At 38.5% G+C, this 17,697-nt stretch overlaps 1 long non-coding RNA gene across 2 annotated transcripts; it reads right to left on the minus strand.

The window, feature by feature from the left end:
- Nucleotides 1-7,717: 7,717 nt before the first annotated feature.
- LOC124183481 lies at nucleotides 7,718-14,678 on the minus strand. 2 transcript variants are annotated; one of them, XR_006870988.1, is made up of 4 exons: nucleotides 14,439-14,678; nucleotides 12,736-13,053; nucleotides 11,923-12,090; nucleotides 7,718-8,213 (listed from the first exon to the last, which is right to left on the minus strand). It is a non-coding gene; the product is annotated as an uncharacterized LOC124183481 (long non-coding RNA). The 2 variants fall into 2 exon arrangements; XR_006870987.1 differs by lacking the exon at nucleotides 14,439-14,678 and having other exon boundaries at nucleotides 12,736-13,806.
- Between the last annotated feature and the right edge of the window lie 3,019 nt (nucleotides 14,679-17,697).

The following is a 17,697-nucleotide window of genomic DNA, read 5'->3' on the forward strand; positions in this document are numbered from 1 at the left end:
GATAATTTGGTCTTAACCTTGACCCTACAGCTTTGATAGTGTGTAGATTCTTGAGGCCGCGAAATTTTGAGAACCACTAACGATAGTTTTTATATCAAGTGCATGAAAGACGTAGGGCTTTGTGTGGTAGTTTTGCGGGACGCCAGCCGTTAATTTCTTCTTCCTACGAACGGAAGTCATCTTCGAAGGCAGGACAGAGAAGCAATTGTTATGATACAATTTTAATGATGTGGCCATGTGTTTCGTAATGAAATTCAAAATAAAAATTCGTCGGAAAACATTGCAAAAATTTGGTACAGTTATGGAACAACATTCCATGATTTTAATCAGTATGCCATTTTATTTTCATACAGTTTATAGTAACGTATTATGTATATACATGAAATTGGCATATCGTTTGATACCGTAAGGTATACTGTACCGTGAGGTCGAATACTGCGGATCTCAAAGTTTTGATCATTTACCCCTGAATTGGCGTTCTGGTCTGATGCACTGCACCTGCTTAAGCCGTGCAAATCCTCCTCTACCAGCGTCATGTATGCTAAGCAACGGGTTGACTAATGACGTGTGCTGGCTGGATCGAGGGTGCTTCCGTGGAAAAACTCTCTCATTGTGACCGGCTTGCTGATTCATGGATCACATTGGCCGTAGTGTGGTTATCATCCCAGACCAGCTCGTGAAAATCTCGGATTGGCGACGGGTCGAGTGTTGTTTGTACTTGTTTTCTCTCTGATGTATGTATGTATATATATGATTGTATGGTATATCTATCATTTTCTTTCGATGCTTACATTTTGACTTTGGTCCCTCAAATCAAACTGTAAAATGAGGTAGGGCTTGATCGTTACGTTAGACTTAAGTTAAATTCAAGTTTGCGGCCGTCTGCGTTCGTATCGTACCTCGCGGCATGTAGAGTTGATTGTCATTTTATTGAAATCCACTTCTGACGTTCCGTCTGCAATAGGTTATCATTTCTTTGAATATCACTCTTTTCAATAACATTGTATAGCATCTGACTGACTATGGTACAACAACAGTCGAGTAGGTAGGTCGTCGTTTTGGGATCCATCGCACTGTTTATGCATGTGCGTGTGTGTGTCTCTTTTCGCAAAATTTCCGCTCGGGGATTTCGATGGGAATCAGGCAAGGGCAAGAAAATCGCGATGTATTACGATATTACTAACTTGTGCTATCCACAACGTCCAAAATTCATCAAGATTTTCCCGACTAAACACACAAAAGCCCTGGCATACAAATGCCTAGACCATTTGTAAACTTTTAAATTTAAAGTTTAATTCCAATTTTCGTTGGTTTTGCAAACATTTTCAAGATTTTTTATTTCAACTAGGTTCATTGTTTTTCACTTTGTCACTCTGCAACAGTTTTTTAGTTGTTTTTGAATTTAAGAATCCCGTTATAACCAATCCTTAGTTAATTTTTCCAATTGTTATCTTTGACCGTCATATGAGTCGAAATGTTTATCTTTGTAATTTATCCGCTTTTAAAATAGCTCGAGATTATCATGTAGTCTTACGGAACGATGCGATGCTATGCGTGGTGCAAAGCGTGAGATCACACAAATCAAAATATTAATCCGAATGGCGAATGCGGAGGTTGCAGGTGTTTTCTACTCAAGAACAAGCGTCCTAGTCAGATATTGCGTGCCCGATTGAAGCATCCTACTGATTACCGACGAATCCGATTGAATCCATCCCCCTGATTTGGAGCCGATCCATACGTGCGCCATCTTAAATTTAATCAATTTGCGCGTGTGAAACAAAAATAATCACACTTCGTAGATAATGAAAACAATCATCTTTCATAGGTCATTAAAAGAACAATCCTTCATCAATAATAAACCATCCTCGAATTATATAAATTAAAAAATTGCGAAAAAACTGCGTGCATATACGAATAGAAATTTATTGCGAACAAAAGCATGTAGAAATGTTCAAAAAGTAATAGATTGGTATGGCAACTCTCCTCCGTGGAATAAGTTCACTGGAAATACCACGTTTAAAAAACGCGCTGGATGCTCTACCACTTGCGGAAGTGTGGAAACGAGCATATGTAACTTATAAAAATTCAATAAATATATTAACAATGAAGAATTGTCTTCATTTTCTTCTGCATTTTATTGATTTTGTGTATACAGGTGCCATACGTAGGATTTTGTGTACATTCGCTTAAAATGCGTTTATTCATCGATGAAACGCCACTGAGCATCATTTTATACTAACTTGACTGTCAACAGTTCACTTACCCGAATCTCAAAATATCAGTCTTGAGGTAAACGAATCGTTCATTTAACTTCATTTCACACATGAACTACTAGTTTTCATTTAATCGGCGTTTTCGAAATTGAGTACCCTTGTATATTCTTTTTGATTTTCACCCTCCACAAGCGTTGTTTGAATTCCGCCGAGATGTACTTTGTGGAACCCCCTCTGAAATTGACTACTTTTAGAGACGATAGGATAATAGCTGCCTAGTGTATTGAATTTTGATAGCAAAGAAACTCAAGCTAACTGATTTTCGGAGAGCGTTCTATTACAAGATATGCTTCGTTAACATCACAGTAAAAGTTAAGATTTCTCCAACAGGGGGCTTAAAAGTTGTAGCGAAATCTCCACTGAAATTAAGCATTTCTTAAGACGATAGGCCGATAGCAGCCTAACGTCTTGATTTTTTTTACATGATCAGCCGAAGCCAAACTGATTTTTGGAGAGCATTTTCGGATTGATCTTTTGAATGAGCATATCGTGAGAAACGCTTAAATAGTCATCGATGACGGATAGAAACCGGTAATCTGACCTACTCTGTGTGGTATCGATCCATTTCTATTCATTCGTTCTTTTTTTATTTCTGCTGCCGGGTTGTTGTGTATCTTTACTAAACAATCACAATGTCTCCACGGTCGTATCCATAAAGCTCAATATGGTATTGGCACATTATTGTGCTAAACTGATGCGATTGGTTTATCCATTTCGTAAATTCAGATCCTGCTTTGCAATGGAGGTGCGCTAGTAAATAATGAACAAGGTTTCGCAGTAAATTTTAAGCTGCGGAAGTCTTATAATTATTTATTCGTACTGCAACATCAATTGTCAATGATTGTGATTTGTTTGGGTCTGACCACTACAGCCCCAGTACACTATGGTAAGCAAGCTCTCATGCATGCTCCGTATTATCCACTGCTGCTGAGACGGTAACCGATATACAGTTACCATCCAGTTTGTAGAAAACTAGTTTAAAATAACCTATTTCAAGCCAGAGGGCATTACTCTAAAGCTCACAAAAATGCGAGCAAAGGCTAGTTCAGGTTCTTCTTTGCCTCTCAAGAAGGTATGTGCCATGTTGAATGTCAATATCGTTTGATTAATTCACATAATATGATATATTTTCCACAACAGTTCGTGAAAATGATTGGAGACAGCGCTGCCACTTCGACCGATCTGCAGTGTCGCTGATGACGATATCAGAAGCTTTTATCATAGTGACCGAGTGAATGCAACTGAATGCGAAACATTAAAATTTGAAATTTGCACCTGTAACAGCGTAATTCTTCATTGTGGAATGTGGAATTATAAAGCATCAAATTTTGTGAAAGAAACCTAGAGATATTTAAATGAATAAATCTTCAATGAACCTATCCAATAATTTGACGAAAGAAACATAGCTTGAAGCTACTTACCACGAAAAACATAAGCCTGATTTTGGCAAAAATATTTTTTGTTATCGAGACACTAAATTTGACTAGTCCTTAATATTCTTGAGGCTGAATCGGCGACAAATGAAGGTTAAAAAGATAACAGTCAACAACCTTTTGTGCAACAAGGATAAGGTTTCCAAATTTTTAGTTACATGTGAATTGGTTTTCGCTCGTTTGAATTATTTTCTCATCGCTGCATCGCATACAGAGTGATTATGTAACGACCGAGCGGTCTGTCGTTTGTTACAACGTAATACGCATGCGCTAAGATTCTAGAGCAGTTGCTTGTCAGGGTAACCAACTGACGTAAATTCAGATGAAAGTTTGCCGCGATGCATGTAACCACAACTGTCAGTGACAACTTTTGACGTTACGTTCGTGACGGTTAGTCATCCTGACAAAAAACTGCTCTCGGATTTTAGCGCATCCACATTACATTGTGGCAGCAGACTGACAATTCGGCCGCAAGATAATCACTCTGTACAGTCGGCTCTCTCAACAGTTTGTAACTAGCGTTAAGATATTATTATAATCTCGATCAGAAACTAAAATTATAACTAGCATTAAGTAATTATTTTTATCCTTACTTGATCAATGTTTGTCTAAAGGTCATACCAAGGCATAAATGCACGATCGATTAATCAATAGGGCCGGCATGGGGGTGTAGGGGACAATATTTTTCTAAGAATTAGCATAACCCCACCAACGAGCTTGCCGTGCATTTATAGCGCTTTGAACTGAGACTCTCGCAATAGGGCCACCACAACAGCTACGCTATTTTCTTCCAACATTTCACTTTGTTACCAGCTGTAATGCGAGAGTATCTGGCAAAATTGCGGCTACGGTTAGTTCAACTGGAGTACTGGGGGAAACGGCCCTATTGAGAGCGTCGACTGTATATCCGAATTTCGGTAAAAACTCAGCTTCAAAACGAAGGAAATTTAAGTTACTGAGGTTCTCATCTGTCAATTTTTGATTAGTGATTGAATGTATAACTTTATGAAGAATTTAGGAATTTTGGACGAATGATTGATCAATCACAGCAAATGCATAAGATTATGCAAGGAATCTCCGTATGAATTAGAAATTTATTGATAAAGCAAATAGGCGTTGAAATCATTGAATCGATAGAACCTGTGTAGAATATATTTTCAGTCTCATGAAGTGACAAGTTATGCATCATTTTATGTAAATGAAAAATTCAATAAGAACCCGTTTGGTAAATCGGTGTACCGCGATCGAACCTTTAGGTAAATTATGCCGAATACTAGGAAAGGAAAATCACAATTATATATCCATTGGTCGATCGATGTACAAGATAAAAATTCATGCGCATTGGATTGGAATACCGTAGAGCACTGCATGTCGAATGATCTAACAATAAACTAATTCCGTACCTACTGACGATAACAAAAGCGTGAGAAACATGAAGGCGAACCGTGCGTCGAGTTTTTTTCAGAAGCCAAAGATTCCCTCGCGATTTGGTTCGGACGGAGGAGAAAAATACGAAGTTAGAAGTACAAGGTGGTATAAAGAGCTGGAAATGGTTGGACCGCCGAAACGGAAGACGCAGCTGTTTTTTGCCCCCTCCCCCCTCGACCCTCGCTCTTCCTCCTTCACGAATTCACCGTGGACAGCCAGCCTTGCGTCTCATCCCGCGGTGGTAGCGACGGTCTTTTGTTGGGCACCATCTTTGATGTGTTCTCAGAATTAGCGAAGGTGGAAGTGAGCCGTGCAGAGGCGACGAGAAAGGAGCGATGGGCAAGCAGAGGGTGGTGGTAGAATCAAAAATTGAGGGAGCCAAACAGACCAAAAAAGACCGTTTAAACTTCCATTTAATCGTTTTCGCAGAGACCTGGGCTTGACATACCTAAGGATCGGTTTTTTCGTCCAAACCAGAAAAATTTAGTTTCCAGTTTGATTCCGGTGAGCAAAGCATTATTCACGCAATTTTTCATGGTTGGTTTTATCGATTTCTTCGATTATGCAGTTTATTACCAGGACATACTTGGGGTCAATGAGTTATTGGTATCTTCAGGTGACTGAAAATCTGACAGCTGGTGAGGTCTGTGTGACAGTTTGTAGGTTTTTTTTTTACATTATCAACGAGCCATAAACCGTCCTTTTGTAATTTTCCAAATCACGGCTGAAAAAGTACAGAAACCAACATGTGCGCCATTCCCCGTTGACTGCAAGTTTTCGATTGAGTTTCGGCTGTCAAATAATTATCAAAACTCCCAAGTTATCGAAAGATATCTCATGCAAAATAAAATGACGACAAAAATGGTTTAGTGTTAACCGCACTTTTGATTGGTGTCCGAAAACTAAAAATTCTCTGAGTTTAATTCATGGCATGTATCACGAACTATGCCGTATGATGTATTCGTAGATAGAAACCTTACGTGGCATTGTTTCTCTGCTCTTTATTGAAAGATATTCTATAGACGCACGCGAGTCTGGCTTCCGTCTTCCGGTTGTTCGCAATGCACATTGCACAATCAGTTGCAGCCTGGGTCAGTGAGACGTTATTTATAAACTTGTGCCGTACAACGACACGCACAATCTGATGTACAAGTTCCACGTTACTGGTTATGCAATACCTGCCGATCATTGAATTATTCACAAGGTGAATTTATACAAACGTATTTATCTCTGTGACGATGGCTGACGTGTTACACCTCTAACAAGAGAGACGTAGCGCGTTGTGCGTCCTCACTTTGAACGTTGAAACGAGTGTCGCGACATCAATAACAATTGCATTAACTCATACCTGAGTTCATGTGATGGTACTCTACCGATCTGCAAGTTTGCCGGAATATTGACGTGTTCGTACACTAAAATCAGAAGATGCCATCTGGTGACGGTAAATATAATCATCACTAACTGCAGGAACGTATCTAATTATAAAAGTATTATTTCATCGCACATTTTACTTTGCATTGACTTCATATTACAAAATGAAAGTTGAACTGTTTACATAAAGTCTTTCAACTTTTATTTGTAAGAAAAAAAAAATAAATCGATCAGCTGATTGTCCACGTCGACGCCATATTGTCCCAGCCATGATCATAATAAGGATCCCAATCACTGAATTTCAAATACAACTGGAACGCGAATTGTAGTGGTGGGAGTTCCGAAGACAGAGATAGCTCAAACTGGACTACCTGTCTCTTTCTATTAGCTACTGCGCATGCGCTGCACAGTCGAAGCAAAAATGTTATCCTACCGCGACATCCACGGAATGACTAAAGGTGGTCGAGTCGGCTTACGTTTTGAAAGACTGTTTCAGGTTTTCCACTAGGTCGTTTTTGAGATTATCGCGGAAGTTTGTCGGACAGACCGACAGACTCGTCCGTTTTCATAGTGATGAAACATATTGCGAAAAAACTTGTTCCGGCTCTTTATTTTTTGCTGCCGAAAAAATGGTTTAAAGGGGTCAAAACAACTCCTAAAGATGGGCAACCACCGAGGTGACATGTTGATGCGCTTGTTGTATTCGAATGAAACCAAGGCTCAAATGTTTCATTCGTGAATAGAAAAATTTTAGCGTTCGTTTCATTCAAATAGATTACGCGCTTCTATCCGAAACTGAGAAATCACCTCATTTGGTGCGTATTTTTGGAAATCATTTTTACTCCTTTAAACAGTTTTTCCGTCGATAAAAAGAATACGTGTCTCTTAGTTTTCGATGTTCTGCAACATACCTATATGAATTGCAGCGAAACCGGAGAGAGACACCAAACTGATGTTCTTTGTGAGTTTATCAGAATTTTCATTAAATTGTTTTGATTCATTTCGATACAACGTGACTCTGAGATAATCGCGATTTCACCTAACATTATTAATTTATTCTACTACAAGATGATTCTAACTTTACTGATTATCGTTTTATAGAAGAATCGTATTTCAAACACATAAAATGAATAGGAAGTGATCAAAGTATTGAGTGTAAAGATTCTCAGTCTTTCTGTATCAATGATTTAATATTGGTATCAAAATTTTTTAATGGCATGTTTTAATATACGGACGTATCACATGCCAGTGTAACCGTTTCTCTTTATCTGTATGTGTATAATAGCAATTTAAAAATTACTGAATCCTCGCGTTACAATTATGGCACTATAACGTTTGATCGATTCCAGTAAAAGCATTTGTATTACAGTTCTTACTAATTTCGTTAACATTATTATTGTTATTGTAGTATCGTTTTTCTTATCTTATGGTGCAAAGTACTTTATGTAATAAGAATTCTACTACTGATCTCCGGTTAAATCGGCGAAGCTGCGACAGGATCAACCAGAATGTCGTACGTAGAGATACACATGTACAGATATGCATTATACCTCCATCTGTAAAAGATTATTTATACAGCAAAAAATACAATAAAGCGCCATGTGATTTGGATCCCCGCGGTTAAAGCGTTTCCAGGTACAATTAGGAGAAACCCTCGATGCTACCGTTAGCGTTCTTTCCACGAAACCTAGATGGACGGGCATCAATTCTGAAAAAAAATAAGACGGTGAAGAGAAAAAGAAAACGACCAAAAATGAAAGGGATTCAAATAAAAGTACGTCGAAAATCGTGCTCCGCAGGCGGCACGTGCGCCATAGTTGGGACAATAATTCCTAAACCAAACCTTACTACGTTCATGGTGTAAATACATGTATAATATGGTGTATATATATAACCTTTATCTGTTTCTCCAAATCAATTATTCATTATATTATACCCGATAACATGGTCGATCAACGATAACTAATCGAATGGCTTTCAGGTAATTTGTTATATTAGGATTGGACTTGATGCCTTAATGAGAAAAAAAAACTGCACTAAAGCAGATTTGAACCGAAACATCACCTTTATGAACATGAAACCATAGACAATATGTGTAGAGCGGATTTTTCAATAAAAATTTATGATTACCTGATTTTCGTCGATAGTAAATGGATGATTAAACTATTCTTGCCATCAGCTCATTAGGCATATAAGTTGTTCGACGAATGCTCAGTTCACAAAAGTGATGATATAACCGAAATAGAATTTGAAGCGTGCCGCAACGGAAGCCATATTGAAACTATTCTAATGTTTCAACTCGTCCGTCAAATACTTTATTTGAAATTCTTTTCTTTCATCTCTGATAACGTCAAATTTATAATTGACGATCTCCAAAGCCCTTTCAAATACTTGATGATCATTGTACCGAAATAGATTCTCTCAAAATAAGGTATAATCAGAGTTGTTCTCAAAGTGATAATAACGTAACAATGATAATTAAATGTTTTAAATTTTACCAAGCAGGTTGAAGTAATCGTCAATATTATCAACCTCGCGAAACTTCTTCACAGAAAGGAGACAAAAACTTCGTTACTCGATAAACGAATTATTCTTTATGCCTCATGAGATATTTCCAAGACCAAGTCTTGATGAAAGTATAAAATTGCAGAACTAGGATCAGCGCTAATTTTTCTACCACAGAAAACATCGAATCGAGTAATTCCGCGTTATCGCTATGAGGGAGCAGTTTTTCGAAGTGGCAACGCAAAGGCAGCGACATTAACGCCGCGTCATTAATCGTAACTAACTCGCGATAGCAGCTGCCGAGTTTCTGCGCGATGAGAAACACGAGCCAAACTTTGGGGAACAATGAAATGGCACAACATGGCAGCCAAGCAACCATTCACATAATACACAATTGTTTGACTGCGGTTAATCCTTAAGGCATACCGGAAATAATGAGATCCGAGAATGAGTCAGGAGCGTTGGACTTCCAAGTCCAAGCGAGCGTTTGTTCTCTTTTTTCCTCAGCTGCGCAGCTCATCGACATCGCTTTACCATTTCCGAGAAACTCGAGGTTATTTCTCCAGCTCGCAAATTCCGTTTAATCAGAATCTTACATTCTGTGAACTTGAAACCGAATTACTTCCTTTTATCCACTGTACGACTTTCCGGAAAATAGGATGTAAAGATCACAGCCAATGTTACATGTTCATGCTGTTACGAGGAACTTGAATAATACCGCCAGGTGAATGAGATATCTATAATAATTACAATACAATTTCTGGTATCACGTAAGTGAATAATCAGATTGAACGGAGTATTCGAGTGTTTCTTATTCTTTCTATTATATCGTTATATCTCCCTTCCGTACATCGTGGGGGAGGGGGGGGGGGGGGGGGGGGGGGAATAAACAGATATAATTACAGTGCCACCTCGTTATGTTGCGGTCTCGAGGGCTGTAGAAGGGGAAAACTGTGATATAAATAGTTCCCCTACTTCGCGCTGCACTGCCGCCGAAAGTTCATCCACTGCGCAAGCGCTCAAGCGGGTGGTGGGGGAATGAGCTTCGAGGAGAAACTTACCAACCGTGATATATATCGAGGCGCGATATAATGAGCTGACATTCTATGTTATATTCAAATGTTGTCTCTATCTAATCTGATCCAAATATACGTAAATATATATTGTGAGATCAGATAAGACTGAGAAAAAAAATTCGGATCCGATTAGATCTGATCATTTTCCCCCGGAATACTTGTAATTGATCATAAACAAAAGAAGCACGGGAACTTTGAATCATTTTTACTCAACCTTTTCTTCATTACTCGATTGAGTTTGTGAAATATTTACAATGACAAAAAGTATCGCATAGACGTCACATAATTTTTCAAGTATTTTTCCTCTTTTTTTCTCACGTACTTTTTTCCACGAAATTTTTTTTCATTGTAACTCATTCAAGCCTGAAACAATGTTAGTTTACTTATCATTACATTAACAGTAACCCGAATTCATCGCCACGAGATATATATGCAAAATTTCCATTCTCCGTAATCGTTCCTAGTTATTAACTCTGTTGAAATCTGAACAAAATTAGCCGATGTGAAACAAACAAACTTCTGACTTCCTGACATGTGAGACTCGTACAGTGCCAATTGGGTTGAAGTTGACATAACTTTTCGCTTTGTTTATTTCCTTTACATTTCTTCTTTTTTTACTCCGAACCGTGGGCGAAATTTATGTCATAGTTTCAGCGTCGCGCTATCGTTAAGAATATGTGGGGACTTGTAACGTTCATCTCGAGTTGTGTTACAGTAATAGCAATAATAATAAGAAAAGTTTAATTTCGCGTGACAGCATCGTCCAAACTATCCAAATTATGCTGGTGGTCGGTAAATGAAGTATATAACCTACTATACGTACACATATACGTACCTTACATCATCACAAATATTCGGACACGGAATTGCTGCAACGCGGTATCTTTTTTTTTAGTTAATCTCTCTCGTCGCGTTTTGCCCCGGTATAAAACCGCCTCTATATTTCATCAGCGTAGGTTTGAACCACGTTGAATGGTGGTCAATTAATTTTAAGAAGAATCTCGTAGGAATTTTCACTTAATTTATGGCTGCAGAAACCACACAGAGGTACGTGAACTGCCTTCGCAAGTCGCAAACAATCGGTGGGATGAATTTTTACTTAATGATATACTCAAGAATTTATCATTTATAAGTGCACGTGTTGATTTAAAGAATCACTGAACATTTTCGCAATCCCAGAAGTACCAAAAATCGTTAAATATACCGAATGTTGTTGCTATTCTAAAAATATAGTAACATATTTTCATTCACTTTGTTCAAATCATACGAGATTCTCATTTTTCAAAGTGAATGTGATTCTAAATATTAGAAACTACAGGCGCGCGATATTATATGAATTAACGAAAAGTATTTAGTAATATAATGAATCGTCAGAAATTGTTAATGGAAAAAATAGATGTTGTACTTGATTGTGGCTGTAAATTTTTACCAAAAATGGCCAAAGACAGTCAAAACAAGTTGAAACAACAGTGGTGAAGAATATTCAAGACAGTAAAAGGTGGTTGAAAAATATCGTGCAACACGGTTTCGGCGACTTTTGTTAACACCGGAAGTCTTGTTAAAAAATAGTACGAATTTGCCCTAATTGAAATCAATTACCCGAGGATAGTCGTCTCGAGTTTCGATAGAAAAACTTCGGTCCCTCTAGAGCCGTATGCAGGATCTCACGTAAAAAAGTTAGAACGCCCCTGTATACAAACAGAGATAAATTTTCTCGTTCTCTGAGCGAGATGATAAATTTTTTTTAATTGTTTTCCTGGCACGCAGCCATTCCCAGTTTCGCAATTATTACGGCACATTCAACTAACTAGTCTTCTGAACGCATGTGGAGAGTACCTATGTAATATATACGTATGCATATGTATTCAGATACAGCTACACGTTTTATTTTTGGGGGTAACAAGTTGCAGGCCAGGCAGATACCAGAATACCGGAAACTTCCTGGACCCAGTCAGTTCATCGGTCCTATGGCTGCTTTCTCGGTGGTTTGGGCGAATTGCTGGCCTGTAAACAAAGAACTGTTGATCAAGCAAGCATACATTGTACGAATGTCCAGCAAACGAACGAATTATTATCTATGGCCTACGCAGTGATTGATCAAAGAAAAGGTTCGGTAGAATATTGAAAGCATTATGAAGTTTTCACGGCATATTTGGTATGACTTGAATTTCAATTACGAACGTCAACAAACCAGAATTTTTAGAAATCCAAACTACAATTTTATAGAAATTAACTCGCCAGTAGTTTAGATTTGAGTAATGATTCTACACATGGCATTAAATCATCAAGCATTTCGAAAACGTAAACTGAAGATCTACCGTACGCCATAGATCACCAGAATTCGATCTCATGAGAGGACATAATTTCGAAAACATAACAAATTGTACAGTTATTTGTCTCTTCTTGTTTATTTTTTTTCCACGCAAACACTCCAAAGTTCGTAATCTAATTTTGCACCAATTGATCAAATGTGTTCGAAACGGAAAATGCTGGAGTGAATAAATTCGCAAAATTCTCTATGGAATGATTATTATTCCAAAACAGGAGCAAAAAGTCTTGGACTTTATAGTTTGTTCAAAATCATAGGTCGTTGATTATTGAAAAACTTTGAGTGCTTCAGTTCGTCCAAAGTAACGAGGTTTTTATTACCCGAGAATAGCTAGATCTCAGTTTTTCCAAAATGATGGATTTTCGATTACCTATCGCAATCCTCCAAATCCCAATACGACCAAAATGATGGATTCTTTACTACACTTTAATTACTGTCAGCATCGAGACCGTCAAGTGTACGTATTCGCACGCTTCGTTCATGACGTTTTCGGTGCTGTACGTCTTTCGACTTGATCGTCAAGGGCTGGCGGAGGGGAAACGTGGCGTCGGGCTGTCGGCTCTCCCAAAATCCACCGCGTTCCTCTTAGCCCTCTCCGAACTCCTTCTCTCTCGATCAGCGGCGATAATCCAACGTTCCTACGCGCGCAGATCCGTCCTTCGACTTGATTTTGTCTTCCACGATGACAAGGGTAATTTATTGCCGGAATACAAGTGTCTAGTACTTTCTAATAAGAAATTCACGAAGCATCCGAGCTATTACATATTTTTAAAACACTAATTCAGTTAGGTATTTTGGTTATTTCATTTGACCGATTACACTTGCACCGACGAATTTTTTTCGATCTACGAACAACGGATGAACAACATGACGTCATGAAAAGTGATCAAATGACTGTCGTTTTAGGTAAATTTTGCAAATATCTTAATCTGCACGGTTGTATGTTATAATAGCGTCAAATTCCGCTTACGTATCCTAACGTGTTCAAAGAAACAACTTTTGTCACTAAATGAGTTTTACAGGCTGGTTAAAAGTCACAAAAACGCCGCAGAGTCCGAGCTACAAGTCGGTGAAACAGTTTGCGAATAAATTCTGCCAGTACCGGCAAGAAGAATTTGCTAAAGATCCAATTGACGTTGCGAAGTTTGGAAATCGGTTTGGCTAGTTGACAAGGAGTTACGGTATAATACGTCTGGTATAATTGAATCACGTAGCCTCGCCGGCAACTACAGCATTAGTAGAACATTTCCACGGTATTTTGACCGCCCACATATAAAGAAGATTGCCGTGTACGCAATGAGTAACGAAACGTGTCTTATACGTCGAATGTTAATTCTCTTCCCTGCAGTTCCTTGATCGATACGTTCTCTCTGTACAACTAGACAAGTTGATTTTTTATTCTTATCCACGATTCAAAGTTTAAATTATCTAGTTACATTAAAATTCCACAGCGGAACAGGCATATGTGGGAGTTCGTTCGTTGCTCAACGAATTGTGGGTTAGCCGTGCTCCGCTGCATTCATCAGTGTTCTACTTTACTCAGTCCGGCGCCATTCGGACGCTTCCTCATACGAGAAGGAAGGCACGTATTTAGGCGCAGGGTTTTATTGGGATGAAACAAGGTAGACGATGTGTCTGTATTCCCTGAACCTGATGCTCTCTTAATTACTGTACACATAATATAGATTAGAGTACTTAAAAAAACAACCGGTTTTTTTCTATCGACCACTTCATGAAGCCATACGTAATTACATGATATCGAACCTTCTTAAAGGGAAACACCGTGCGATATTTTTTAGAGGCCGCGCATCGACTTTTTTTAACTCACCCTTTGAATAATGACGTAAGAATTCCAATTCCGCGACGGTTAAATGGAGATTATCATTTCTTTGTGCAACGGACGGAACTTTTTATGGTAGCGTACGACAATTTATTCTGTTTTCTTTAAATCGAGACTTCATAGAACATTTGAGGTCCTACGATCTTTGAGACATTGAACATTGTGTAAAACGTAGTCTTTTACCTTCCGGAAAATCGGCACTTGGGTTTAAACTCCGTTCCGTGTATTTGACGAGTATTATTCAACATTCAGTCGAGAGTTTATCCTACGTTCCGATGGATGGATAAGAACCTTCCAAGAATCTTGTTTCCAGTTCGTTTCATGGAATGTTCCACTGGTGATTTTGCTCAGATGTAATAACAAATCCGCAAAGAGAGTTATGAATGAAATACGATCAAAAAAGTAAACACAAATCTAGAATCTCTGCGGCTTAGCATTGCCATCCTAAAAGCGTTTTATGCAAAGAGGCATCGGACAGTTCTTCATTGTGCGAATTACAACCTTTGGCAAATATCCAGAAGACCCCGAATACGAAACGGAAAATGTCGTTCAAGAAACGTTCATCTTTCATTCCACAGTGTATGACCGCACCAAGTCTTTCTAAAAAATAAAGTAAATATTCTCGTTGGAAGTAGAGAGACTATTTTCAATACCTCGGAGTTGACAGTCGGCATGATTAATGAGTTTGATATTACACGTGTAAATTATATCATAGAAATAAGGGAAGCAAATTATTTTTAACCTAGATAAAAGATGATAAAATTTTTTTATTTCACGATATCGCCCACTTTCTACCACTCAAGTGTATTCACAACAATTTTATAAAATCGATGATTTTATTTTACAGAGAGTCATTCGTGATATGGATTTGATGATCTTCGAAATCCACAAAAGAGGTGAAAAATAAATGAATTAATTTGCTGAGCGGTGGCAGAAAAAAAAAAATAAAAAACAAAAACCCGAAAAAATGACGCTCGATAATTCCTTCACCCGTGCTCAACGATAAAATTTTGTTTTATTTATTTACTTTTCCTGTCTGTCCGCCGCCGCGCCGATGCCAAGGGCCCACGGGTGTCGGTGACGACGGCGTTGACAGAAGTTTGAAACCCCGAAATAGAATCGCGGGTTGTACCAGCGTGGCAGTCGGCAACCCGGAGAGCTTGCAAGCTTACGCTTTTATTGCCGGCTGCAGCAGCGGGGCTCGGGAGGACACTGGGGAAGCCCTCTCCGCATTGGAGGCGGACGAAGCTATTCGCGGCTATCCCGGGATCCAGGAATAACCTCCGATCCCTCTCTCTCTCTCTTTCTCCCTCCGTCGACACGAAAATACACATAGATGTCGATCTATTACGTATAGGTACTGTATAATGCCTGCCACGCGTACGATCAGAGAAAGACTGCTATTTTGTAGGAAATTTTCTCGTGGGTACCTACACAATGTTTTTTGTTGCAGTTAAAGCTGGTCAATTAATTGTTTGAAAGTTGTTAATATGTTCAATAGAACAAAATACACGTATGAATACGACATCTCGATTTTAATTCGATAAATTCGATGAAATAATACCTTTTTCATGACATTATCAAAATATTGAAGCACCATCTGGTAGATTCAACTAAGCTGCTTCGTACAGTTTAATAAATGCATTTGGTGGATACAGTTAGTCAATTCTACTATGTCATGAGAGATAGTAACTTATTAACGCAATCAAATGATATCCGACGTCTCAATGTGACGCGTAAAAAATCCTTTCTTGCAAGAGAAGTAAGATAAGCAGTTATTAGAAGGTGCTCCACTGCTTTTTTCTAGTAAAATCAGTAGAACTGAATCATTCGTGATCTGATATTATTGAAGCACTCTGTCAATTCATAATTCATATTCACCGATCTAGACCGTAGAGCGCCGATATCGTCGCATCCGTCATGACTAACAAAGATCACTGTCGGTAAAACAGAATAACAGAATTCCTCGTATACTTCGAGGAATTTTTACTGAGTTCTACCGATACAATGATTTCAAGAGTTGAGTCTTCCTTCTGAGCTAAGAAAGAAAAACATAACTATTGGCATTAAAACGTGTTTTTTAAAATGTACAAAGATCGTTGGACCTCTGCCGGTAAAAAAGGACGACAGTCAGCCTAACCTAACTTAGTTTAGTCAAACTCAAGTTCGGCTGCTACAATTGTTACTCGGGAACGCCCTGTAGATGCCTTAAATGTGTAAAAGACTTGAGTTTATAACGTGTATACGTGCATACGTATTACCAGTAGTACAGAGGCGAGATGGACTTGGAGAGGCAGTTTTTATTGGTTTTTATCTCTAAGAGGCAGCCGTGGGTGACGGTTTGTTTCTATGTGTGAGTAGAGGCCGCGTGGCGACCTTTCGACTCCGCCTATGCTATTAGGGCGCGATTACGACCCCGGGAATTTCGTACAGTTAAAGTGGAGTTAGCCCAATTCGATGTCAAAGTTTAACAGCCTCATGCTGTGTGGAAATGCATGGTCTGTTCGATTCGAATTCAATCAGCCGTCAGCGGCAAGTGTAATTTAGTCTGAAAACATGGACACTTTTATTTCGAAACATGCAATCCTTACATTTTGAAACAGCCTAGACGAATTATCAAAGATACTAGTCTCTAAAGTCTTATAAAATGTTGTGGAAAAAACATTCGGGAATCTTTCGGTAGACATGTTTTATATTTTGGACGTTTCGATCAACTGCAGAATGTTGCTCTGCTTGTATTAGAAATTTCCTGGAAATAATAAACGACCTTTGTATTTTTCCTATATCCGGCATTAGCGCAGTGCGCTGGTTTATTCGACATTCCTGTAATCAGACTCATTAGAGGAAAATTTATCGTGCAAGCTCAACTGTCAGTCTCCACGCAAAAATCATCGCTGAATTATTTTCGCCAAGATTATTTCAACAGGCACAAAATAACGATGGCAGTAACTATTAAATGCTGGAAATAGCGCATGCGTGCCAATTCGGCTATATTGGTTTTGGAAAAGCGTTGAAATTTTTTTGTTCAGTATTTCACCATCATTTTTTCTTTCTTCCGGTGATTTTAGCCGAATTTGCAGATGACTAATGTAATTTTGAGTGATCAAGTTCTAACGAATCTAAGTAAAAATACGTTTTTGAAAGACCAATCAAATTTCTTGGGACGCATTTCTGGAACGACAATCCAACATAACGATTTGGTATCTTCGAACTTTCTGAGAACAGCTGATGGTCGTCACTATCCATTAAATATTCATCGTATTGTATCAAGCACTGATTTCAATTATACTAATGACGAAACCAATGATTTTCACAGGAACTTGTGGCATTGTTCAGATGCTTCCCTCCAGCTCTGTCAAGACTTCCGTGTACCAGAAAAAATTGAACAATACTTCAAAATTTGTTGACCAGACTTTTGGTGAGAAGAGTAATGATATAAATG

This window comes from Neodiprion fabricii, chromosome 5 (genome assembly GCF_021155785.1).
Source record: "Neodiprion fabricii isolate iyNeoFabr1 chromosome 5, iyNeoFabr1.1, whole genome shotgun sequence".
NCBI classification, from domain to species: domain Eukaryota; kingdom Metazoa; phylum Arthropoda; class Insecta; order Hymenoptera; family Diprionidae; genus Neodiprion; species Neodiprion fabricii.